Source organism: Lontra canadensis, unplaced genomic scaffold, assembly GCF_010015895.1.
Source record: "Lontra canadensis isolate GAN:19392208 unplaced genomic scaffold, GSC_riverotter_1.0 scaffold40, whole genome shotgun sequence".
Lineage (NCBI taxonomy): Eukaryota > Metazoa > Chordata > Mammalia > Carnivora > Mustelidae > Lontra > Lontra canadensis.
This window is the reverse complement of record NW_022631034.1, coordinates 4,980,740-5,008,402: the sequence shown is the minus strand read 5'-3', so window position 1 is coordinate 5,008,402 and position 27,663 is coordinate 4,980,740.

Sequence of the window (27,663 nt, the reverse complement as noted above, 5' to 3'; positions counted from 1 at the left end):
ACATCAATTCCTAATAGCACCCAATCCCTTACTTTGTATAGCTCTGCCTAGAAGGCATAAGAACAAGTAAAAAGGAACACTATATTCTGTCATAAATGTGTCATTTCTTTGGCTTTTTCAAAACAGGAGGAAATAGTTGGGGGGCAGAGTTGAACTCCCAGTCTCTCTGATAGGTGGAGCACCAAAGCCAACAGGGAGACATCTTTGTATTACCAATCATTACATACTGGCCAGTCAAACAGGAATTTCTTCATCTTCAATTTTAGCAAGAAAAATAGCCAGATTCCCCTGAAAGTACACTTTCACTTTCATATACAAGCTAAAAAAATATTGTCTAGTCATTCATTCTAATCGGGTACATTCAGGACAGGATAAAGAAAAGTGGGAAGTAGGGGCAGGCTGGTGGCAATAGATCCAGTCCAGCTCTCTCTTAGCTGGCCCCGGGAGTGGTTACCGAACCTAATTTTAGCTCTGCCTTCACAGCAATCTTTAGAATGTGAGTAATTTAACATCTCTTGTGCTCAGTTCTTGGCCTAAAATGAAAATCTGAGACAATGGGAAAAGTCTCACTTAATAACCTATTAAATGTGTACACCGTGTACACCCACTCCAAATTCTGTAAAATGTCAGCAAAACTGGCAATATCTAAGATAAACTCTGGAAATGCCAAAATAATCAATGAAATATCATAATCATTAAAGTTTTCTTCACAGTTGGAAAACTATCAAACCTCTTTGCCACAAGCAGCTCTGATTTTATTCTCAAAGGCCACTGACTATTAAAAATATGTATATAGAATATATTTATAGCTGTGCATCACACTCAGAGGATGTGCCAAATAGATAAGCCTACCCAGAAAAAAATGATAATATTCACAAGTCAGTTATTGATTTTCCCTTTAAACCCTCTGGGCTGGCTATTTGTCATTTGGCTCTCAGCATTCTGGAATCTCCGCTGTAAGGCAGGATGGCTGGGAGCCTGTAAACCACATCTCACTGACTTCCTTGCCAGCTGCTTTCTAGGGGGTTCTGCCAATGGGAGGCACTGGTAGGGGATTGATTTTTTTTTTCTTGCTTCTGATGGTGCATGGAAGCATCAAGGAGAGAGGCAGGGCAAGTACAGGCTGTGCAGTCCCACTCAGGCTGTGCAGTTGCTCAGCAAAGGCAGAGATGGTGTTTCATTCCCCTCAGCAGCACAGCGTTCATGAGCTCAGGCTCCAGTAGCATTAACTGCTGCAGCCTCCAAAGTAGGAGACTGTGGGCCCCTGGGTTCCTGCAGTGTATGTAGAGGTGTGATGTCTCGGCTGCCTGCCAAGGGTGGTGATAGTTATAACAGCAGCGAGCAGCAGTAGTACCTCAACAGGCGCCTTGGCACAGCAACCCTGGGCTCTGGGCAACACCATTTCCTCCGTTGCTCTTCCAGCCAGGCAGGTGGGAGGTGGGTAACCTCACCTTTGCCTCTTCATTCCTTCAGTCTTGCCAACAATTTCATAACCAATTCTTTATATGTTTTCCTAGTTCTCCTGAATGACCACTTAACTATATACACCTCCATCTCCCTTCACACCAATGAATCAAAAGAAATCATAAGGATGAATTGTTGTTAATTTTTCATACAGGTATATATGTCTTTGATGGATGCTGAAAAATCATACAATTTACAAAGAACTTAAGAACACAGAATTAGTACATCCCTGATGTGAAAAACATTAAAAAGTTACAGAATTCAGGTTATACATGATAAACACATACATGCAACCCTGAAATACCACCAAAACAAGAGGAAAGGAATAAAAAAGGCATGAGACCACAAAGACAAAGAAGGCAGAAGAGGGAATGAGGCAGCAAGGACAGTAGACAAAAATGAAAACACCAATTTGTAAGATGGAAATGACATGGGTAGTGGAATTTAATTAGCAGCACTCAGAAAGCTGAAACCAAAGATTCAAGTAGCAAATCATCAAAAGGTCTCAGTAACATATAAAAAAAAAATCAGAAATCCAAGTAGCTGCAGACTAAAAGATTATAACAACAAATCAACAGAAATCAACAATGTAACACTTTGAATTCTAAGGGAAAGTTATTTCCAACCTAAAACTCTACCTTCAGCTATACTTTAATCAAAAGTAAAGGTAGAATTTAAAAAAAAAAAGTAAAGGTAGAATCAAAATATTCTCAACATATAAGATCTCCAAAAATTTTGTCTTGTATACAGCCTTTGTTAAAAAAAAAAAAAAAAAAACTAGATGTGCTCCATCGAGACAAAGAAATAGACTAAGAAAGAGGAAGATGAAATCTAAGAAACAAGAAATTTAGTTCAGGGGAAAGAAAAATCAAAGAAAATTCCCAGCAATGACTGCCAAGAATATCAGTTAGGGTCCTTGGGCTAGAAAGCAATGAATCCTAGGAGAATACTGGGCTCCAGAAAAGATAGAGAAAGGGAGGGAGACGGAGAGACAGGAAGGGAGGACGGGAAGGAGGGAGGAAGGGGGGGAAGGAAGGAAGAAAGAGTGAAAGAGGGAAGAAAGGAAGGAAGGGAGAAAGGAACCTAGACATTACGTGCTCAAAGACATGAGTTTTACTGAAAGCTGTTTTGTAGTTCTGTGACAAAGTTTGGGGCTAAAATAGTCTAGATAGAAACCACATGATATAATAAAAACTTGTGAAAAGAGGAGAAATGTAATCATAGTATAATACAAATTTAAGCTATGAATTTGCGACAGATTTGCCATAAATTTAAGCTACAAAAGCAAGCTATAATAAGCCTTTGCCTGAGGTCATGATCCCAGGGTCCTGGAATCTAGTCCCCCATCAGGCTCCTTGCTCAGCAGGGAGCCTGCTTCTCCCTCTGCCTGCTGCTCCCCCTGCTTGTGTGCTCTCTTTCTCTGACCAAAAAAAAAAAAAAAAAAAAAAAAAAAAAAGAAAAGCATGATATGAGTATAAAGGGAAAATAGGAGGAAAAACAGGTGAATGCATTGACAGGCTGAGGAGGCATTGTACGAGAGATACTCCTAAACTTCCAGAGAAGGAAGCTAATTGATAATATTTAAATTAAAAACAAAAATGAAGAACAATCAATAAACTATAGTATTAGAAATTGGGAGGTTAGTACCAGAGTAAACAGCTAAAAATGACTGAAAATAAAAGTTTGCTTGAAGAGAATGAGAAGCGGACGGGGCGTGCTTCTATTTAACTGCTTCTTTTTTTATCTTTAGGCTTGTAGTATTGTTTGGATTTTAAATATAAACACAAGTATTACTTTGAGAATGTAATTAAATTTTAAAAAATTGAAAGGTAAGGAATTTAGGTGATGTCACACACATGCAGTACTCTAAACAACAATAAATTGGAACATATGAGAATCAAACTATATTTTCTTTAATGACACTAAACATTAACTATTTAATATAATTCTTTCCATTTTTATGCACTACTATTGTACTTTGCAATTTTCGCTACATGGAAAATTAAATTTCACCAGATATCAGGTAACACTTTCATAAATTTGGAGTTTACTGGGTATCAAACTATTTAGGATACTAAAGTATTCTAGTAGTTCCTGTTCTGATTATTATTACTACATAATTAATCATCCCCAAACACAGCAGCTTAAAATAATGATAATATTATTATCTCTCTCGGTCTGGGGTTCTTGCTTGAGGTCTTTCATGCAGTCATATTCAGATGAACAGGGTGGCTGAAGTTAGAGTAATCTCAAAGGCTCCCTCACATACACACATGTGGCTGTTGATGCTGGCTGTTGTCTGGGACCCCAAATGAGGCTATCAGTCAAAATACTTACACACATCCTTCTCATATAGTCAGGCTTCCTCACAATGGCGGCTGGGTTTTAAGGACAAACTTCCCAGTGGACAGGCAGAAACTTTATAATTTTTAATGATCTAGCCTCAGAAATCACAGCACATTATTTCCTTAATAGTCCCAACCCCCCCAAAATCCAAAGGAAAGGAAAATAGAATCCCACTTACCTACACAAGAGTGTCAATGTCACACTGTAAAAGGGGATGTGGGAAAGGGGATTTTTTTTTTGGGGGGGCAGCTATTTTAGAATACACAATCTACCACAGGTCTCTTTGTTTCAATACAAAAAACCCTATATTCATATAACGTTGAATAACCAGTAACTATCTTCAAAAGGAGACATGCTTAAATCATCAGAATTTTACCTAGGACATGAATGCTTTGGGAGGCGGGATGGAATAATTTTCAGGAAATAATTTTCAGACCCCAAGATTCACATGTACTCTTTCCAAAATGTGACTGCCTGAGAATACTCATGCCAGTTGTTCCTTTTAAAAAAGAGAGGCATGACTATCATCCGTTTTGCCATTTTATGATAGTACATTGCACCTGAGTGTAAAAATCTCCAGAGGTGCAAACAATAGGACAATTCAAAATATCAGTGTTGGTATTGAGAAAGTAAATGACTAATAACTGAGTTATAAAATCTGGATTTGGTTTCAATTCTTTGCCTTTAACAAAACTGAAAGAAGACCTAATTAAGATGACAGCTGGTAGATCATTAAAAATAATTTTTGATGATAGATAACTATGTGATTTTGGCATATAACTTGGAAGGAATTCAAATATTTGAGTGACATTGCTAAAACAAAACTCTTTCCATTCTCATCTACTTATTTAAGGGAATATGTTTTCTCAGTTCTTACATCCATAAAAACAAAAATAGATTGATGCTGAGCTTTGTCTCATTCTAGCAATAAGTAATATGCATTCACAGATACATATATCTATTGAACAAATAATAGCCTAACCATTTGAATAATGGATACATTTTTCATAAATTTTATTTTTATGTTTATCTAAATGTATCATTATTTATGTTGTTTAGGTTAATTTTATATTGATTCATATAACAAAAAATCAATTCAAAAGAAATTTTAACACCTGGAGTCTTATAGTTACAAATTTTTAATTACTTTTCAATCTACATATCTGTTTTTATGGCAGGAAAAAGTGATCCCTGAAAGATTTTTGGGCAGAAAAAAATGTACTAAACTAGGATAAAATTTTATTCCAAAAGTGCTATAGAAATAGGAGTTCAGAGAGGAAAAAAAACAAATGAAGAATTTCTATTAAAATGAGTTTGTTCATGTATTTTGATATTGATTATGGCAGGAATCAAATGGATACTTTTCAAAGAGTAATGAAATTTTTATATTAATGTTCACAATTTTCTGTAAGCTATATATTTTATGACTAGTTAAGCTTATGATGAGAAATTTTAGAGGTCAACAAAAATTTGTGATGTGGGATATAAGTTTGAAAATTGCCTTGAGACTATCAATTCAGAATCTTAAAATACCCTCCAAAATAATATGACATCTGAGCCTAATTTAACAGCAAGTATTTTGCATAGATTTATTTTTGTTGTTAGCTGAAAGAAGGAGCCTCTGAACATTTTCATATCCTGTTCAACTATACAGTTGTTACTGTACATTATGTGTCTAGCCATGAGGCAAATCCATAGCACAATAAAAGAAGAAAATCTTGTTTTATTAAACCTGGCAAAAAATTGGTATGGTAGAACTTTATTATCATGTCAAAGACTAATTAATTAGAGCAGAGAGTTCTGGTTTTACCTGGAACTTTTTTTTTAACATACACGAAAGAACATACCTAGAATTAAAAATCTACATTGTTACATCTTTAGGAGTATGGAGCATATTGAAATACAAAAATAAACGCTTATTCATTTCTTTTGAAGATTACTGGTGATATGTGCTGAATACAGGATGTGAAAATCCAGATATTTGCTCCTTGCTCTTTTTTTCCAGTGCTTCAGTGCCCACCAATAGCAAGTTTGAAATAATCTTAATGGTATCATATATCCCAAGGCTCATCATGGTGCCTGGCACAGGATAGATGTTCAATATCTGTTTGTTGAATTATTGAGTGAACGAAAGAACTGGGATTCATTCATTTAATGAGGTGGTCAGCAAGCCTTTTCCAGCTTCAGAAGTTTTTTATTGAAGTGCAAATTTACATTTGAGTTATATCATCTGAGTAGTGGTTCCCAAAAGTCAGTCCATAATCTGACTGCATCAGTGTCACCCAGAGGATGTGTTATAAACTTAACTTGCTGTACCCCCACCCCATGTTACTAAATTACATACTGGAGGAGGGTGAGGTCTGGGATTCTTCATTTTTAATAGGCTCCCCAGTTGATTGTCATACATATAACTGCCAGCGCTCAGGACAATCAGTTTTGGAAATTAAATAAGAAAAAACAGGGTAGATTCATTCAGAGAATGAGAAGGCAGGAAATGCAGGCAGTTTCAGGGGGAAAAAATAGTCTGGTCAGGGCACCAGTGCTAGAAATGAAACAGTGTCAAACATTTGTCATTGTGCTCAAGATTAAAGTTTGAGGGAAAGGGTGGGGGCTCTACCTTGGGTCATGTTGTTATCCCATTTAAGGTGGGGTCGGTCAGGGCCATGATTAGGAAGTAGTTCCACTAGGCAGAATCTAATAGAGAAGAGGGTTGCTCATAAACATAAATTCAAATGCTGCTAGAAATCAGAGAAGTTGTTTAGGCAATCGAAAAAATTTACAAATATAAGGCTGTACACAATGGGATGGGATGTCTCATAAGTAACATGTACCATGTCAACAGAGAGCCAAGCAGGAGATGATTACTCAATCTGAACATTATAGAAAGAATTCCTATCATGAAGAGCAATTGGATAATCTTGAAATTCTTCTCCCATTCTGAGTCTGTGGCTCTGTATTACTAACTGAATTACAAAATCATTCAGCTCAGCTCAGTTTTTAAAAATCAGTCAATCACTGTTTAGAATCCTTTAGAAAAACTAAATAATTGACTACATTTGTAACTTTTTTGATGCTATGTATTTTAAATGGTGTCTAATGAAAGAATACTAGGTAAAGTCTATCATAAGGAAGAATAGTCAATAATCACCTGCTCAGCTCCTGGCCTTTACCATCTTGAACCCTTCCACTCATCATGTGTCCCCTGTTCTATAAAGAAAAACCTCAACCATCTCATCCCTTAGCATTGTCAAACGAAGAAATTGTGAAGGAACCACTTGCCCATTCCCAATGGCTTTTGGTTTTTTCCAATCTTATTTTGTGATTAAAAATTTTTTGGCCTAGGTGTACCTAGGTGGCTCAGTCAGTTAAGGGTTCAACTCATGAGCTCACCTCAGATCTTGATCTCAGGGTCATGATTTCAAGACAGTGTGGGCTCCACACTGGGCATGGTATCTATAATAAATAAACAAACAAACATACAAATATTTTTTACCTAATTTTTGGCTATGCAAATCCTATGTTCTCTCTTTCCTCTTACTTCTACAGATTTAAAGTTCCTGTTTGCCAATTTCTTTGGCTCACAGAACCCCCATAGTCTTGAATAAGAACGGCCTACTTCTCATCATTCTCGAGCCTAATTAATAACTCCCTTTTCAGTTTTGTTCCTGTTAGTTGGATCCCCATAGAATCAGGGAAGTTGAACTGCATTCATAAATCTGTTATACCTGAATATAAAGATGCTCACTAGTTAGCCAGGATGTAAACATTGACAAAATATCCAAATAATTTAATAACTGCACACTCACATCATTTTTTAGGAATTTAAATGTATATGTGTTCAGCTTTTCTAACTCATGTCATTATTCTTTCAGTGATAGAATGGACATGGTACACTGCTCTTTGAAGAATACCTCATTACCTTTCACAGTTCCTTGAATTTCATAGAGTTGCCTAAAAATATCTTTTCACTAGAAGAGCCTAGAAGAACAGCACTCAAGAGAGTTGTGTTTTCCATTACATTGATCTTAGTCAGTAGACTCCAATGCGTGATTGAGTTGCATGCTGCTAATAAATTAACAAACATTACATCTGTTCTCACCTGCATTTTAGTCTTTCATCTGGGTGATGACTGATATTTAACGTTAAGCTAATACAAGAGTTGCTTTGTCTCTCGTTGGTTTGTTTTGGATTATTTATTTTCTTTAATACATTAACCAATGACCAATTTGTTAAAAAAAAAAAAACACTCATACTTATGATCTATGCAACATACCCAGGAAAATAAGTTTATTTCTACCAAGAAAAATATTCTATATGCAACTAATGAATACTTGAACAGTACATCAAAAACTAATGATGTACTACATGTTGGCTAACTGAACATAATAAAAGAAATAAACTGAACATAAAAGAAATAAACAAACATAAAAACGAAAAATATATAAAGTGACTCAATTTTTAGATTATGAAAACCAGACTTTTTTTGGCAATATAATCAGACAATGGTTGACAGCTTTTATTGGTGCCCCCAAAAAAGTCAAATATAAGACAAGGCTGTAATAAAAGTTCACTGGCTATTTGCCTAAACCCTATTCACACAGTGGCGTGATACTGGTTAAAGCAAATTAAAAAAAAAAAAGATAAAAGGTAAATTCTTATGCCATAAGATTAACTCCTGAGTGCAGATTGGTTCTGATGCAGGCTGACTGGGTCAAAAGACCCAGAGGGGTTCCCACAGGATGAGCCAAGAGGTTCTTGGCTTTACATGGGATGAAAATCAAACTTTAGCTGAGAGGAAGTAAGAGCAGAGTTTATTGAAGATGTAGAGAGATTGCAGATACAGACAAAGCATCTCGAAGTATTGGAAAGGAGAGAAGAGTGAATCTCATGTTTGCTTGGTGTCTGGGGTTTTTATTGAGGATGGTGGTCTGCTATACATGTCCTCTCAGGCAAGAAGGAAGTGGACAAAACAAGGACAAGTGATTATGTATCCTCACAAGTCACTTAACTTATGCCCTGGAGCCAAAGGTCTTGACATCAAGGTGTCTGGAGTCAGTGGTCTTAGAAAACATGCATGACAACCACACCTGGACACTCTTTAGATGTTACCTATTATGCTGGAATACTCCAAAGAAATCATTAACTCCTTGACCTTTACAAAGAGGACATACATTAAGGCATGTCTAAAGTGGAGGTGCAGGTCCTAGCAAGAACAGAGGCAGCAAAGCAGTCCTTGATGAGCGCCCTTCAGTTTCCTTATCTCAGTTTCAGGTACTACATTTTTACCTGATAATTCTGAGAATTGCTGATGTTTTCATACTAAAGTATACATACTGAATATATGATAATCCTCACCTGGCAAGAATATAGTTCCTGACTAATAACTGAAGGATAACAGGAAAACCTATTGCTAGATGCAAAAGATAATCAGGGCAGAAGCACTGCCAGAGGACACTGCATTGGTCAGGGTTCTTCAGAGAAATTAAATTAAGAGGAGACTGAGATGTATTATAAGGAATAGGCTCACATGATTATGGAGGCTAAGAAGCCCCACCGTTTGTAGTCCACAAACTGGAGACCCATGAAAACCACTGGCACAAGTTTTAACATAAGTCTAAAGGCCTGAGAACCAGGAGTGCTGACGGTGTAAGTCTCAGTCTAAGGGAGGGGAGGACAGATGTTTTAGCTCTATGAAGTTAGGCAGAGAGAAAATTCGCCCTTCTTCCATCATTTGTTCTACTTAGGCCCTCTGGGCAGATTGGATGACCTACATTAGGGAGGGCAATCTGCTTTATTCTGTCTTCCAATTCAAATGCTAATCTCTTCTGGACACAACCAGGATCAGTATTTAACCATATACCTAAGCATACTACAGCCCAGACAAAATTAACCATCACAGGCAGAGATCTGATTTGAAGTCCTGGCTATGCATGAACTTGGGCCTTGTTTTCTACATCTGAAAAATGCAAATAACGACACCTCTCTCCTAAGATGATGGGGAGAGCAAAGAGAAATAAAATAGATCTAAAAATGCCATGAAAATTTTAAAACGGTCTAGAAATATAAAGTACCATGATTTTTGTTTCTTGTTAACACCACACTGTAAGCTATTAAGCTATAGTAATAGGCTTGGGAAGTAGAAATGTAAGACAAATCCTTTGTCAAGTAATTCCATTGGAAGAAACAATATAAATAAGCTTAACAAGTCATTTTAAGCTTTTGGATACAAGAGTAGGTAAAATATTACCAAAGCAATGAAAGGAAAACCTTTGCCAAAGAAGCTGTACTAAAACTGACAAATGGCCTACGAGATCACTGAATAGGAAAGCATTTAGATAGGCCAACACAGCAATGCCTGGACTGTTACTCAAGCAAACTGTCTCAAAAATGAAAACAACCCATTGGAGTAACTAGCTCAACGTCAGTACGTATAAAGGTAGTGGTGTGCTGGTCCTCGAGCATCTAAGTGCTTGACATATCTCTGTGAATACCAAGTTAGACAAAGAATGCATTACAAAAATAGAATAAAGCAATGCTTATGTTAGTGATAGAAACAAATGTCTAGAGAGAAAGAATTAGTGATGGAAGTGAGCACACAAAATAGCTCAGCTCCTCCTTGAAAAGCTGTGTGGACTTAGGCTTCCCAGAAGTCCCAGACCTGTCTCTCACCTAGCTACTATCGCTCCTTACACCAAAGCTGTCAGATTTGAATAATAGAAAACCTTCTGTTGCTTCCTCTGGATACTGAGTTCACAGAGAGGGAGGCAGTTTAACTATCCCACCATAGTCCCAGTTTGTTCTTCTCTACAGATCCAACTTCTACTAAGAGTGATCTTCCAGTGATAAGAAATCAGAGTTAGAAAAAAAAAAATTGTCATAGTTTTAAACCAAGAGTCTGGCAAAAGGTAAATAAGGTCAATGATATAATTTGAGTAAAAATTATTTCCCCCAAACCACCGTTTTCTCCCAAGCTTTCTTAAGTTGGTTAAGATTCTACCAATGATTTGTCAGTCATGTAAGCTCAAGCATGTGCTCATCTTCGGTCTACATGATTTATGTATTTACCTCTACCTACATGATTTATTAATTGCAAAATTTTCTTATTTACAGGCACACACTACAGCAGTATCTCTTGTCTCTTTCTTTTTAGCCCCTCTGTTAGTACTCTAGTTTGCTTTCACATTGTTTTATGAAATCACTGAAATCATGTTCCAAATGGCCTCCCTCCTCATGTCTTTCTCAACAGTCCCAGTGCAGGTCTCCTGCTCACACCACTTTCCAACTGAAAATCCTTCAGCAGCTCACCCCTGCAGACAAAATTAAGCTTAAATTTCCTATGCTAAGGATGAGGAGTCTGAAAATACCAAGTGCTGGACAGATTATGAAGCAACAAGAACTCATCTTCTGCTGGTAGAAGTGCATGGACAGAACTGTTTTGGAAAGTTGATTCTCAGAATCTGCTAGAGCTGACCACATGGATATCCTATAACCCCCAAATTCCACTTAAACAGTCCCTTTGATAAATAGACAGTGGTGTATTCATACACTAGAGTACTCACAAAACAATGAAAATTAATAAACGATACATATAATCAACAGCATGTACAAATTTCATAACAATATTCAATGGAGTTAGACACAAAATCGTTTATGCTATCTAATGACATCATATAAAATTCAAAAATAGGTGGGGTGCCATTAAGCATCCTGATTTGGGCTCAGATCATGATCTGGGAGCCATGAGATCCAGCCCCATTGGGCTCCCTGCTCAGCTGGGAGCCTGCCTGAGATTCTCTCTCTCCCTCTGCCCCTCCCCGCTGCATTCATTCTCTCTCTCCCTCCCTCTTTTTCTCTCCAAAAGTGATAAATAAGTAAATCTTTAAAAAAAAAAAAAAAAAAAAGACTTCAAAAAGCAGGCTGCACTAATCCTTGGTGCTGGAAGTCAGTGTCATTTCCTTTAGGGATAAAGAAAGTTGTCATGTTGTTTCTTTCCCTACATCCCAATCCTCATGCCTTCATCCACTCCCCTACCCTTCCATTCTGTATCTTTTTCCTCGGTTCCCTTACTTTTCAGAGGTCAATATCAGCATAGAGTCAAGAAGATGTGGGGGGAGAGGGGGGCAGTAGGAACTTATTATAAGAAACTGGCCTGTGTGATTATGGATGCTAACAAGTCCCAAGATCTGCAGGAGGCAAACTGGAGACCCAGGAGAGCTGATGGTTTAGTCCCAGCCCCAAAGCTGGTAGGCTCAAGACCCAGTAAGAACAAAATTCAACTGATGTAGAAATTTATATCAGAAGTAGGGTGTTAGAGGTGACAAGTCCTAGAATGAAGAAGTGATTGTCTCTAGGTAGGTAGATAGGGGGAAACTGAGAATCCCTCATGGACACAGCAATAGGATCAAGGATGTCCATGTAACCCAACCCAAGCTACTGACATATGAGGATATAGAGCTAGGGCTTCCAGGGGAAAGTTTGGAGTCTTCAAATAGATTTGATCGTTTAAAAATATAATATGTGAAGCCACAAAAAGAAAGCCCGGCTGAGATGGAAATAGCCCAAGGGAAGTATAGCCAAGAGATTGCTCATGGTAATAATTTTTGAACCTTGAGAAAAAGTGTATCAGTCTGAGTCCAATCAGGAGGTTGAAACTGCATAGAAAAATAAACACAATACTAAAAAGGAGTATTACACTGTGATAAGAGAGACAATAAAATATAAGGAAATTTGGCATGGTACCCTAGGACTGAGAAGAATACCCTAGGAAGGACAAAGTTGGAAGGAGACCCCCTCATCAGTGCTGGTTTCAGACCTTGGAGAAGCTCCACTATTGGACAAACCAGAAATTAAATTGGTTTCCCAGACTTGAGCTGTTCTGCAGTTGCTGAGCAATCAGGAAGCAACCCTGTGGAGTACAGGTGGGGAGCAGGCAGTCAGCAACCTGCAGAGGGTAGAAACCTTCTGGATGGCAGGCAAAGCATGCAAAGCTTTCCGAGGGAGCTGAAGCTGGCTTGGTGGGGACCCTCTAGGGCACAGACAATTTGCACAGGGACCTGAAAAGGGAAATGTGGTACTGGTGTGGACGGGAAGACTCTGGAGTGCTAATCTATGTCCAGCGTACTACCAGCCTGTGAGATTGCCAAAGGGCCACATTCTGCAGCACAACTTCAACAGATGTCCGTACAACCACACTGCTGGCCCATCAAGCAGCCCCCAGACAAGGCAGGAGAGCCCTTTCCTCCTCCAAGGTCCATCCAGCACCCTTAACTAAGAATGCTTAACATAAAAGTCTCACTTTAAAGGAGAAACATTAAAAAGGATTGTCTGTTGCCATAGAACATATATCGAAGGGTGAATTTGGAGCCTAGAAGCAAGAAACTGATAAATGGCACACAAGCTGTAAATACTGGTCATGAGAACAAATAAATTCTCTTCTGGTTTTAGACATTTTCTGCTGGATTTTCTAAATGTTGCAATTGAAAGATCGCTAGCTGATAGAGGACCCAGCCCTCATACCATCTGTAGCTAAGCAGGGTTTCTCATTGAGCATTGCATGCTTTCCTGCCAGCCTTTCTGTCACATTTCCCATCCAAAATCTTTCTGTCCAGGTCTCATTTTTTTGTTGTTGTTGTTGTTAGAATGCTACTTATTACTTCAAAGAGCTAATGTTTCAGTTCAAGTTCAAGTCCAAGTCAGGGAAAGAATGATGTCCTACCTCAGTAGTCAGGCAGGAGGCGTTCCCACTTATTCATAGAGGATGAGTCGTCCCTTTTTTCTTCATTTGGGCCTTCATCTGATAGGATAAGACTCACCCCCATTACGGAGAGCCATCTGCTTTATTCAGTCTACTGATTGAAATGTTAATCTCATCTGAAAATACCATCACAGATACACCCAGAATAATGTTTGACCAAATATCTGAGACCCCATATAGTTCACTCAGATGCATAAAATGAACATCACAATTGCCTTGCCAGCTTTTCACCCTTATTTCTGGCAAAAAGTAGTCTATTGATCCTTGAGAGAATTTAATTACCTTTATTCTCAAATATATGATTTGTATGGGATTGAACACCTTCCCCAAAAACTCTAAGGATCTTAAATCTATACCGATATCCTGTTTGACCACAGTGCTCGGTACAGAGATGGACAAGTAGCACAAACTTAAGGGGATAATAATAATAACTAACATAACAAATACTGCTGTTTTCAACCATCACAATAACTCACCAGTACATATGCTCCTGGAGAAGAGAAGATTTGACTTGCTACTGAAATTAGTAGAGATGTGATGAACTAGAATTGCTTTATCCATTATGCTCACAAGGCAAGTCAGCCTGAGAACAGAAGCAACCCAGAGGGGGTTCTTGATGATTTGAGCTCTAAATTAAGCTGCATGTGAAGACAAAACTCACCTGTGGAGCTTTCAGTTATGAGCTGGAGATTTCTTATTTTTATTTAAGCTAGTTTGAGTTGAATTTAGTTCACTTGCAACAGCAAATATTTGGGGGCTATCAAATCTCCCTGCTCATTCCAGAATTCTCCGTTGGCAATAAAACATGGCACAAGGAGAAATGATTTATCTTCAGTAAGAAAAATAAACCTAATTAGCAACCATAATAGTCATAGACTAGATAAAATGATGATTTCTTTTGGTGCTAAAGAAAAGAAATGAAAAGAAAACAGAACTATCAGGGATTGGAATTAAGGAAGTAAAAAATTTACTCAATACTCTTGGTGCTTAAAGCAATTACTTCACGGAGTAGATTCCTAAGAAACCTATAAAAGTCCCCAATTAAACAATACTGCCCCTTTAAAAAGTTTGATTTTTAAGATTTAGGCTAATACATCTTTCTTTTTAAAGCATCAACAATTTCTCCTAAGGTCCTCAGTAATCTTGTCTATGTAATGGTAAAGCTGTTCATTTTTATTTGTTATAAGTGTTTCCTAGTCCTAAGGTTTTATAACCACAAAGTTTATTATTAAAAAGTTTTAGGTCTCAATACTTTCTGTGCTATTTGGAAAAAGTATCCAGGGGAAAATTCACGTAAGAAGAGTAAATCCAATTTAACAGACAACAGGAAACATTGTTGATGAAGTGCTTTACGTGTGTGTGTGTGTGTGTGTGTGTGTGTGTGTGTGTTTGGCCCAAAGGAAGCCTCGGACTGACTCTGGGAGTGGGAGGTGGAGTGGAAAGATGCAGTCTCTCTTTCTTTGCTTTCCTGTGTTGGATAAATGGATCATTTTACTGTCAGGCTGGTTGAGACTGAATGTCAACATTATACAGGATGGTCCCAAAGGTATGCAGTGCATGGGATGCTGTTCTAGTTTCTCTTGCTTGATGCCATTAAATGAGCTCACATTCCATAAGATAAAAGTCAGATGAGTTGAAGACCAATAAGTACCTAGGTTTATAGCAGTAGTTTAAGTTCAAACTCCTCATGAGTTTATGTGTGTTTCTATAGAAAGACTGCATCTAAAACAACGCTGTAACAGATAAAATTTCCAGAGAAAGCCAACAAAATTTACCTGTGAATTGCTGTACTTAAAAGGTGGAGGTTTTTTTTTTTTTTCTTTCAATAACAATAGCACAACAGTCTTTTAGAATGCATGAACACTCTGAGCCCTAACAATGGATGGTATTTTTAATTTGAAATCTCAGAAATAGTCTACATGCATTTAGAAAATTTTGGCTAGGTTACTTACAAGAAACATTCATCCATTCGTTCCATAAAAATATATTGATTATTATGTGCTAGGAAACTGTGATTCCTGTCTTCCTAAATCTATAGGGCATATGAGAAAATTCTGTTGCTCTAAAAATTTGTGATTATCGTGTGTTAAATGGGCACCACACTTCAAGAGAGACGTACTAAGAATAATAATTTTGGAGGCGCCTGAGTGGCTCAGTAGGCTAAGCATCTGCCTTCAGCTCAAGTCATAATCTCAGGGCGCGGGGATCAAGCCCCACATGGAGCTCTCTTCTCAGTGGGGAGACTGCTTCTCCCTCTCCCTTTGCCTGCCTCTCCTCCTGCCTGGGTTCTGACTCTGTCTCCCTGTCAAATAAATAAAATAAAATATTTTTTAAAAGAGTAATTTTTATATAGTGTAATATAGTATAGTATATAATCTTTATATACTGTATATAATATATATATGAAATATCACGATTGGTAATATTCAATACAATTAGCAATTGTTACAACACAGTCTCCAACAAACCAAAATGCAAATAGAATAACATCTATTTTTAAAGAAATTTGTGGAGTACAGAGCCATTATGTCCACTTGTATGAGTGGTTTGCAAGTTCCACTATGCCAGGGGCAGAACGTTAAAATGGAAACTGTCCCACACTTCTTGCTATAAGTAAAATGAGAGCTAAAAAGAAATCATAATATTGGCAATTAGAAATTGATCACCAATACATATTTATTGCATGCACACCATGTGATAGAAACTGCTTGACATTTGATCAAGACTTAAGTCAAACTGCAGACCGCTAAAGAATAAATGTGAAACAAGAAAGACTCAGCAGGGGGTACACTGAGAGATTATTGAATGTGGGAGCAGCAAGGCTGAAGAAAATGTTGATAGGATAAGGAAGACTTTTCTATGTTTTAGGCTGAGGAGAAAGTTGTGGGAAGGGATAAATTGAAAAAGCAAGTAAGAAAGGACATAATTGTTAGAGCAAGAACTTGCAAGAGGTAGAAGGCTTGAGTTATGAGCGTAGGTGAAGGACCGTGGAAGGAAGGAGAATAAAAGTGGATGAGAACTGTAAACCAATTCAGAGGTGTAGAAGAAGTAAAATAAGTCCCAGGCAGATGACAGGAATTTGGAAGGAAAGGAAGGGGATGATCCAGGAGAAAGAATAAGTGAACTTCAAAGAGATGGTCTGAAGCAAGTTTTTCACAGCTGTAACAGCTATTTCCTCTGTGAAATAGTCAAGGTAATCTGCTAAGGGGAAATAGTGCAGCATTAAGTGCAAAACTTAAAAAAGACTGGTAAGAAATGACCAGCATGGGGAATGGGCAAGAATATGCAAAGATTTGCTAGAGGATATTAAAAGCCCAACAGAAGTTGGAAATCATGAATGTATAAGGCAGGCAATCAACATGGCTCTGTGATTTGCTCCAGTATTAGTCAATGCCTGGTGTTAAGATCATAACAAACAGATGGTTAGGTTATCCTAGAATTGAGGTTTAGGATAATGGAATGAAAAGAAGGTCATGAGAGTGTTGGGCTAGTTAGAGAGAGATTTAAGTGAATACGATGAGTTGTAGGTTGGTTTAAATAAGGAAAGAAAGCCAAAGGCTTATTGATCAGGAACATACAAAGCCAGCAAAGTAGAAGAATCAATGAGAGTAAAGAGCAGCCGCTCCCCCACCTAAAACCTCTTTAAGGCTATTCTGCAGCCTTTATCTGGAAGATAAAGTTCAATTTACTTCTTATAACAAGGCTTTCCATAATCTTACTTGCCTAGTAAGTGAATTTCTTATTCCCTCCCACAAATGCCCACAGGTATTCCACATGTCCTAGCAACCAAATGACTCTGCTGCTTCCTGCCTTCGTGTCACTGCTGTTTTTCCAGAAGAGCTCCTCTTCTAAATCCCCATTCAAATGACGAATTTCCAAATTTCTCAGGCTTTGAGACTCAATTCAAGATTCCCTTCCATTTTAAAGTCTCCTGCGGTAATCTGTCCATATTAAAAAAAGAAAAGAAAAGAAAAGAAATGGCTGCTGAATTTTTTATCCCATCCCAGTAACACTCATGCCATTACTTCCACACAAGATTCTTGATTCTTGGCAGGCCAATAAAATGCTTTAGAATTGGCACTGTGCCAGTTCCAGTGTAACCAACTACCATGCTCTAAGGAAGCTCAGGCTATTGTGCCTGAAGTATATCATGTGGAGAGAAAGGCCACAGGGAGGGAGCGTTGGCATTACAGCACCTATACCCAAACATGTGAATAAAACCTTGGCTCTTCCTACACATTCCAACCACTAGTTGAATGTAGGTTGAGCCTACTCAACCCACACAATTGTGAGAAATAACAAGTTATTGCTATTTTAACCCTCTCTGTTTAGGGGTTTAGTTATGCAATTATAGATAAAGAATATATCTCCCATTTCCAACTCAAATAGAATTCCTCAAACTTTCCATCATATCATACTGCCATTCCTATAATATACCTCTAGCATTTTACTTATTACACTGAGATTGCAAAAAATGTTTACATATATGCTCCCTTCCTATTAAGTGAAATTCTTTTTTTTTAAATATTTTATTTGTTTATTTGACAGAGAGCTAGAGAGAGAGCACAATTAAGCAGAGCGGCAGGGAGAGGGGGAGAGAGAGAAGGAGGCTCTCTGCTGAGCAGGGAGCCTAATGCAGGGCTCGATCCTAGGACCCTGGAATCATGGCCCGAGCTGAAGGCAGCTGCTTAATCAACTGAGCCACCAGGGTGCCCCAATATTAAGTGAAATTCTTGATACTAAGCACAGTGTCTCAGTGCTAAGATCTATATATACAGATACAGATACAGATATAAATATAGACGGAGATGGAGATAGTCAAACATATATATGTAAATACATATATATTCATCTATATGTATCTCCTAAATCCTAGCACACAACATATGATAGATATTAATAAATGATGTGAACTAAGTTGAATCTGGATTGAGTTAGTGGGAAGAAGAGAGGAGGACATTATGCTCAGTCACTGGAGTTTCACAAGCAGAGCAGTTCCTGGAACGACAGGAAAACATGTTGGAGGTGAAGTTGGCTCAAGCACAGACTAGAAATTGAGGTGAGAATGGGCACATTCATCATCATCAAAGATGTGGATTCAAGGGAGCCTGGGTGGCTCAGAGGGTTAAAACCTCTGCCTTCAGCTCAGATCGTGATCTGGGGTCCTGGGATCGAGCTCCACATCAGGCTCTCTGCTTGGCAGGGAGTATGCTTCCCCCTCTCTTTTTTTCTGCCTGCCTCTCTGCCTACTTGTGATCTCTGTCTGTCAAATAAATAAAAATCTTTACCAAAAAAAAAAAAAAAAAGATGTGGATTCATGGTCCAGTTTGATGATGGGAATTTGTGTGGAGTAGAAAATGGTGACCCTGAATGAGAAGAGATTGTGAACTTCAGAAAAGAAGAGATACGAGGGACAGGTTTTCACAGTTGTGAGAATGTTCTTAACACAATAACGAGCAATTAAGAAGATGATGGTCCAACCTTCTGTCCAACGTATGCTCAAGGGAGAAAAGTAAGTCTACTTCACAGACTTGTGTGGAAGTCTGATCATGCTGGTTTCCCTTTAAGCCATTTGAATGCTCCTTCTCAGTCTCCTTCCCCTGACTCTTTGTTTCACTGCCACACTCACTCTCCAAACATACTTCCTCCGCCTTCATATCTATTTTCTCTCCTATATCCTCAGCCCCCACATCTCCTTTGAGAATTCCTGCTCCAGCTCAAATGTGGTTCCCTATCTGTCGTCTTTGGAAAAACTCCCAAGTGACACAGATTGCTCCCTCATCATTTTTACCACATGACTGTATACAAACCTGTGCCTATTTCCCTATGCCTATACTTTGGGCCCTCCAGTCACTGTTATGGCTTCAACCATCATTTATTCACTGATATCCCCTAAAATATGAACTTTCTGAACAGAATATGAACAACTTTAGGACTGTTATCTACAATCCTCCTTGGAATATTTCCACTGTTTGGTCTTTTAAACTGATTATCTTCTATTCAAAACATTTTTTTTAAAGATTTTTTTTTTGGGGGGGGGGAGAAAGAGAGAGTGTGTGTGTGTGTGCACACATGCACAAGAGCATGCATGATGGGGGCAGAGGGAGAGGGAGAATCTTGAGCAGACTCCCCATTGGCATGGAGCCCAACACTGGGCTTAATTTCATGACCCTGAGATCATGACCTGAGCCAAAATCAAGAGTCAGATGTTTAATTAATTGAGCCATCCCAGATGCCCCATAACTTTTCTTCTTGTATTTCCCAGCCCAGTAAATGATGTCACTGCCCACTCAGTCAGTACAGAAAGAAACAGCACAGTGATTAAGAACTTGGGTTCTGGAATTAGTTGAACAGAATGTGCTCAAATCTGGTTTCCATAAGCTACTACCTATGTGGTAACCTTGCCAAATTACTTAACTTTTCAAAACTTTGGTTTTTCTTATCTGTTATAATCTTCAAAAGCTTGTTAGGAGTATTAGATAAGTGACTGTCTAAGCCCTCAAAACTAATCATGCCAACTAGACCTCTTGAAACCATCCACTTTTCCCTTTCCTTTAGCACCTGTCTCTCCCAAGCAACTGACCACCATGTTCAGTCAGTTTCTAAAATATATCTTAATATATACCTTTGTCTATCAGCACTCTTATTGTCCAAATATAACACCAAAACATAGTTCAACATGTCCATGAATAACCTAGTCAATAGCTTTTCAAAAAATAAATCAGATGATATCCTTATCTTCACTTTTACATTTTTTCAATTGTGCCCTATTTCCTACAAAAGTAATGCCAAACTCTTTAGCATCTGATACTTGCAGTCTTTCCTTGAATTAACTTTCCAAGTCTGACTCTGTATCACTTCCCACCATTCCCTACATTTCACACACTCACTCTCCAAACATACTTCTTCTGCCTTCATATCTATTTTCTCTCCCAGATCCTCAGCCCCCACTTCTCCTTTGAAAATTCCTGCTCCAGCTCAAATGTGATTTCCTGTCTGTTGTCTTTGAAAAACTCCCAAGTGACAGAGATTGTTCCCTCATCATTTTTCCCCACACAATTGTATATAAACCTGTCATAGCCTTTATCACACTACAATTAATTTACTTGTCTACCTTCCCAGCTATCTTCTGAGTTCTTCCTCAGAGGCAGAAAGAGTGAAATATTTATTCTTGCATTACCAGTCTCTAGCATAATTTCTGGAATATACCAGCTATGTGAGAAGCTCAATAAATATCTGTTGAGAGAATGAATGAATGTATGCATGAAAGAAGAAACTATGTTCATTTTATTCACAACCTGAATGGTGCTTGCTATCTCTTATTTTAATATTAATTAAATTCATAACTTTCATATATATATATATGTGTGTACATATATATATATGTGTGTGTGTGTGTATATATATATATATATATATATATTCTTTGAAAGGAGGCTTTAATTTGAAGTAGATGATCTCACAGTCTCTCTCCAAACTCCAAAATTCTATGATCTTATTATAAGCTAAACTAATGTTTTCTCCAGGCATGTAGGATTAGAATCTTCTCTGGGACAGACAAATTTGTAGAATAGGATCCAGTGGGTTGTTTGGGGTGTATTTCCAATTAATTCTATCATATTAACTTTAATAAATTATATTTTGTGAAGTTTATACTTCTCAACTAAGCAAAATTGAATCATGTGTAATTATGTGCAGTTAATTTTTCAAACTGGTTACATGGCGATAAAAGTAGTTTTTTTCCTAAAACCTTGTCAGCTTGAGTGACATGTGAGTACCCACCACTAAGCATCTGTTAGGGAAATCTTATTACTCTGTGTCTGTCACTAGAAAATTAGAACAAACGTTGCAAGACCTACACACTTAAAATGTTATGATGTGTTTTTAAAACTGCTTTCCACAGAAGGCCCTTTATTTTATTAGAAAATTATAAGCAAACAAGTCTTGTTTAATGGCTTTCAAAGTATAAGCACATTTCATGTCAAAATTGTATCACTCTCAACTGCTTACTTGTGTGAGAAATCTGTCAAGCCCTGGTGCCCAAGAAAATAGGGTACCATGGCAGAAGATTTCTTGCTGAAGGATATAATGTATGCTCAATTAAACCAATAGAATGTGTGTAATGGTCTGATTCCATTGTAGGAAGAACTGTCAGCTTTCTGTTCTGGGACCAGAATTTTTTTAATGCCTGGACTTTTGGTGAATTCCATGTGACAAGTGATGCAATCTTAAGCTTGTAACTCAGGAAAAGGTGAGTTCTTTTTTCTTCTCATTTTCACATTCAAAAATTCATGGAAATTTTACCTTCTCTTCTTAATATCCACTGTCTCTGCTCCCTTTCCACATCTCTTAGTTTGCTAAATCCTTTAACTAACAACTGAATACCCATCCATGAAATGTTAAAAGTATAGCCAGGTTTTCCTAGGAATCAATTGTTGGTTGTGGGGTTATTTTACTTGAGAGTAATTCCCAAGCGCTTTATTGCTTCAAATATATATTTAAAAAGTTTTTATATGCTTCAAAATGAATGAGATGCTAATAAAATGTGTAAAAATCCCAGAGCACCCCAATGCCCCTTTTATATTCTGTGCTATTTGAGGAGCTTATAACAATTCTGTCTCTCTAAACCAACAGAGATCACATGCAGAACTTACCCCCAAAAAGATGACAATAAATATACAAAACATAAGATACATATTTTTCTACATATTCTTTAAAAAGATGACTTCTAAACATGACGAAATGATATTGGGTGTTACTAAACTGCCACCTACTGTGCTTGTTCACCCAGTACACAATATCATCATTTATAGGCTTGCCTTTTCCAATGAATGCATAATTTCTTTTTTCCAGCTGTTTCTTGACATTCTTTCTTCCCCTTGTTTTAGCCATGTGTACTCCTAAAGACCAAGAAAAAAATTGTTCAACTAATTACACTCCTACCAAAGACTTTCACATCATTTAAGGCGTAGATTGATTATTCACAGTGCCATGAAGACGTGTCACTTTGAGACAAGAAGAGGTTTAGAGAGGTTTACACTTTGCAGAGTGCCACCTGTCTCCAAAGGGCACATTCATTAAAAAGCTCCAGGTGCAAGTTGTGGGAGCAAAACAGTATAATGAAGTCCTTTGCCTCCTTGTGCACCCTTTGATTAATAACATTCTCCTTCAGTTCTAGCAGATTGTGCACCATGTTCACTGCGAGAAACTCAAAATACCAGTCTCGTTTTCTATCCTTCTCTGAATAGAGTAAATCGCCATTTATTTGTGACCTGAGTCAAACAAACATACAAAAATGGGGTTTTCCTGGCACCACCTTCTTTAATAAGAAAGAACAGCTAATAAGCCAACTGAATGGTCTGAATGATATTTATTCAATAAACAACATTTAGTATGTGTCACTGATCAAATTTTACCTAATCCTCTCTGTCCTATAACCACACACGTAGAAATCCAATTGATATTTGTACTGATAACCTTAAGGCATTGTAAAATGCTGAGTTGTCTCCTAAATCATAAAAATGGGAAAGAAACTGGCATTTATGAAGTGCCTACTATTTACTAGACATTTTCACTAGAACTACCACATTTTATCCATATACCAGCCTGCTGAGGTAGATATCTTTATCCTCATTTTTACCATTGGAAGTGATTGAGGCTTAGAGCAATAATAAGAGCTAATATTCATTGTCTGCTTACTATTTTCCTGCCTTACTATTTTCTTTGTGTTTATTACTTTAGAGGCATTGCCTCCATTAATCCTCAGAACTACATTATTGAGCAGATACTATCATTATTTTCATTTTATCAGAGATAACTCAGAGAAGTTAAATCACTTGCCCAAAATCACACAATATGTTGTAGTGCTAAGATCTGAACCTAGGCCAACTGGTTTCAGTGCCTCTACCATTAACCCCAACATTATTCTACTTAAGAGTCTATGAGCATACTTTAATGTTAAATGAGTTACATTATTATTTTGTTTTTGAAAGTGGGTTATACAGGTTTGGTACACATGGTAACTTTTAGTTAATCTAACTATATCCTAATAATAGCTATTAATGCTTTCTCTGTATTGTACATTTACTGTCAAGCATTTAATATGCATTATCTTAGTGGAAATTTATACACAGATATGATTTTATACCCATTTTTCTGTGATAAAAGTAAGGATTTATAAACAAGAAGACTAATTACAGCAAATACATGGCACTTACTATGTTTACTATGTTAATCCCAAGGGTTGAAATATAGCATTTATTTAATATTGACAATAACAGTATGATGTATTTTGATGTAGCACTTTGACTAAGGTTACACAGCAAGCAGACAGTAGAGCAGGAATTCTAGTTCCAAAGTCCGTATTGTAACCATTACTCTAAACTGTGGAACAATTTAAAACAGTCCACCCTTGCTCACTGCAAATGTTAGCAACATGCCTTAACTATAATAGCATTCATCACAGTCTAACAGTTGGTTGCATACTGAGTAATATAATTATGCACATTTGGTAGGGAATAGGAAGGAATCAAGCCTGTGCAATTTCCCATTGGTCAGGCCTGTGCAGAGTTTCAATGATGGCAAAAACAAAACTCCTCTCTTCGTTTGTTCTACAAATATTGAACACTAACTGTGCTCCAGATGCTGAGATTGAAGAAATAAATAAGATTTGTCTCCTACCTATGAGGAACTGGGGATGAAAAAAACAAATAGGTAATTACAACAGAAAGGGACAATTCCTAAAATGGAGCTATGCCTCTTAACCCAAAGCCAAAGCTGCAAAACACTGTCTTACTTGGTCACATAGCCCCAAAGGAGGTCACAGGGTACAGCTGGCAAAAGAAAAGGAAAGCAGAAAGGCATACCTCCACACACTTAGGATAAAATGGTTAAAAATACTGTTATAAGAGTTGTAATCTTATTTAACCTTTCAATAATGTTTATGCATGAGCCAGAAGCAGCTTTATGATATGGATTTTCTGTTTCTCATCTGATCTGTATCTCTGAAAAGGACTCTTTCCTGGACAGCTTGTCTGCTCCTGAACTCAGATCTTCCTCCTACTCTGGTCCATACCAAATTCCAGCTATGGTATTAGAATTCTTAGCTGCAAGTGGGAAAAACCCAGCACAATCTAGCTTAAGCACAAAGAGAATGTGTGGACCTGGCTTATGGAGGAAGTCCAAGGGATAGACATGGCTTCAGACAGAACAAAATTCAGGGATTGAAATGTTATATTCAGAATTCACTCTCTTTTCCCATCTCTTACTTCTCTTCTCTCCCTCTCTCTCTAATTCTCTCCATCCATCAGCTCTTACTGTATCTGCTTGACTTGTTTTTTGTGGGTGGATTCTTTCCCTATGATGTTCTCATATCCACATTTACCAGTTTAGGAACCGAATGGAGAGAGAATTCTCCTCACCCAATGTTCCTAAATGAATCTTAGGGAATATTCTAATTGGTCTTTTCTAGTTCATATATTCATTCTTCAACCAAACCATGGCCAGTGGAGCTAACACACACGAATGGATTACCAAATCAGACTCACAAAAATGTAATATATCTCACAAAATGAGAGATAGTTCCTAGGATCAAGCTTTACTAAAAATTTCAAGAGTACAGGAAATTAAGAGACAAAGACAAAGCAGAGAAGTTTTGGGGCAATTTTGCAAGGTCCTTTCTATCCACCAGCTCAGAATAATAGATGAAGTTTCTGCGTGAGGTTCTGAGATTATTATCTCACAGAATAGGGGGCATGTAATTTATGAGTCATCTTCATGTTCTACCTCCAAGAGTTGGGTAGATTATATGACATGGTCCTGGGAAGCCATGTCCCAAAAATCAATAGATTCCAGGTTTATTTACAGAAAGCAATTTTTATCAACAGAGATCCTGCTAAGGGCATTCTGTAGATAAAGCCTCCTCCTCCTGTCTAAAATCATTGTTCTATTTGCCTCAAGCCCAGTTGACAAGATTAGACCATACCACTTTTCTTCTTTTCTTTCCCCTAGTGGTGTCCCTCTAATAAAGGAAGTGAATGGATCACAGGCTGGCTGCTTTGTTCCTTCCTCCCTTCAAGAGCCTGGGTATTCCAACTGGACACCTTGGGAAAAGAATCCCAACCTGCCCTTGGGGTAAAGGGGAGCACCATGATTGACAGTCCCCTCGGAAGCACCAGGAAGTAATAGGAAAGTACTTTGGACATACATAAACTTTGACTACTCTTGTCTCCTATACTACTTCTGTCTGGGCAAGAGACTCTAAAGAGTTCTAGTGATACTACAGCTTTTCTTTTTCCTAAACATTATGTATTTCTCTCTCATTTCTAGCTGTGAAAACTTTCCAGTTATGTCTTGTGATTCATGGAATACAGGCAAGACAATAAGCTGTGACAGCAGAAAGTGAGAATAAGTAGGCCCAAGAAATGTTTAATAAGGCCTCACAAGGAAAGTTTAATTGGAGAAAGAATACCCCAAGTAGGTATTCTCCGTCCAATTCTTGTTATGTCCTTAACAGCATTTGCCTACAGAAATTCTGACATAGCATCTGAATTTTTTTTAACCTTCAGCAGGGAATGCAAACAACTACTCTATTGACCTAACAATCCAGCAGGATTTTTGTTTGGCCAAAACAGTATCTATTTTTAGGTTGAATTTGAAGGTCTCTGAATAGCCTGTTACAAGTTACAGTCTCCCTCATCACCCAGCATCTCACACAGGCCTGCTTCCTTCATTCCTGCTACTGCCTGGCCCTGTTAACATCTGAGGTTTTCCACTATGATTTAAGGGCTTGATGATTTCTGCTAATCTGAGGGTTCTTTTAGAAGAATGTGTACTTTGGGGCACCTGGGTGGCTTAGTCAGTTTAGTATCTGACTCTTGATTTCGGGTCTGGTCATGATCTTGGGCAGGCTCCATGCTTGCAGAATCTGCTTGAGACTCTTTCTCCATCTGCTGGTGCTCTCTCTCTCTCTCTGTCAAATAAATAAAATCTTAAAAAAAGATAAAAAGAACATGTTCTTCAAATTGATTTTAGTTATTTACATCAGTGTGAATGAATTTCTCTAATGTTTTTCATTGGAAAGAAAACTAGGGGAAAAAAAAGTTTTGACTAAGTTGGTAAGACTGAAGGACAAGGGGTACCTGGGTGGCTTGGGTAAGCATCTGTCCTCAGCTCAGGTCATGATCCCAGGGTCCTAGGACCCAGCACCACATCAGGCTGGGGGGAAGCCTGCTTCTCCCTCTCCCGCGACCCCTGCTTGTGTTCCCTCTCTCCTGTGTCTCTGTCAAATAGACAAATAAAATCTTAAAAAAAAAGACTGAAGGACAAAACAGGACCAAGACTGCAGTGAGAAGCTGTCTAACCCAAAATTTAAAGAAGACACTCACTCTCAGATGACACCTCCAACAGCTGTGAGACTGCCTCCTTAAGTTTCATGCCCCACGTGACTGGCTTGCCCCCTCTTGTCCTAGCACTGAAAGATAAAGTTTAACCAGATTTGGTTTCTTTTTTTTTTTTTTTTAAGATTTTATTTATTTATTTGACAGACAGAGATCACAAGTAGACAGAGAGGCAGGCAGAGAGAGAGGGGGAAGCAGGCTCCCTGCTGAGCAGAAAGCCCAATGTGGGGACTTGATCCCAGGACCCTGAGATCATGACCTGAGCTGAAGGCAGAGGCTTAACCCATTGAGCCACCCAAGCGCCCCCAGATTTGGTTTCTTTACTTGCAGTGAACTAACCCTGATGGATTTCCTTTCCCCACTTGTGAACTGGAAGAGTTGTTCCACCTAGGAATGCCCACAATATTCTCTGATTATGCCTGTACTACACTTATGACACTTTGTTCTCTCTTTACACATCCATATTCACCAGCAGTCTGTGAGCACCAGGCTGTGATACTGTCCTCTTTGTTGTTATAATTTCTAGCCCTGTCCCCCTGAGTGAGTAAGAGAATGAGTGAAGGAATGTGCTCTTAACGTACAGCAGCCCATTTCTCCTGTGGCATGAATACCTGTGAAGTCCCATGTCAGCGAAAATATTTTGTCTTTGCCATAGATTGATGGCAAATTTCAATAAATTTATACTCTAATTATAATGTGATT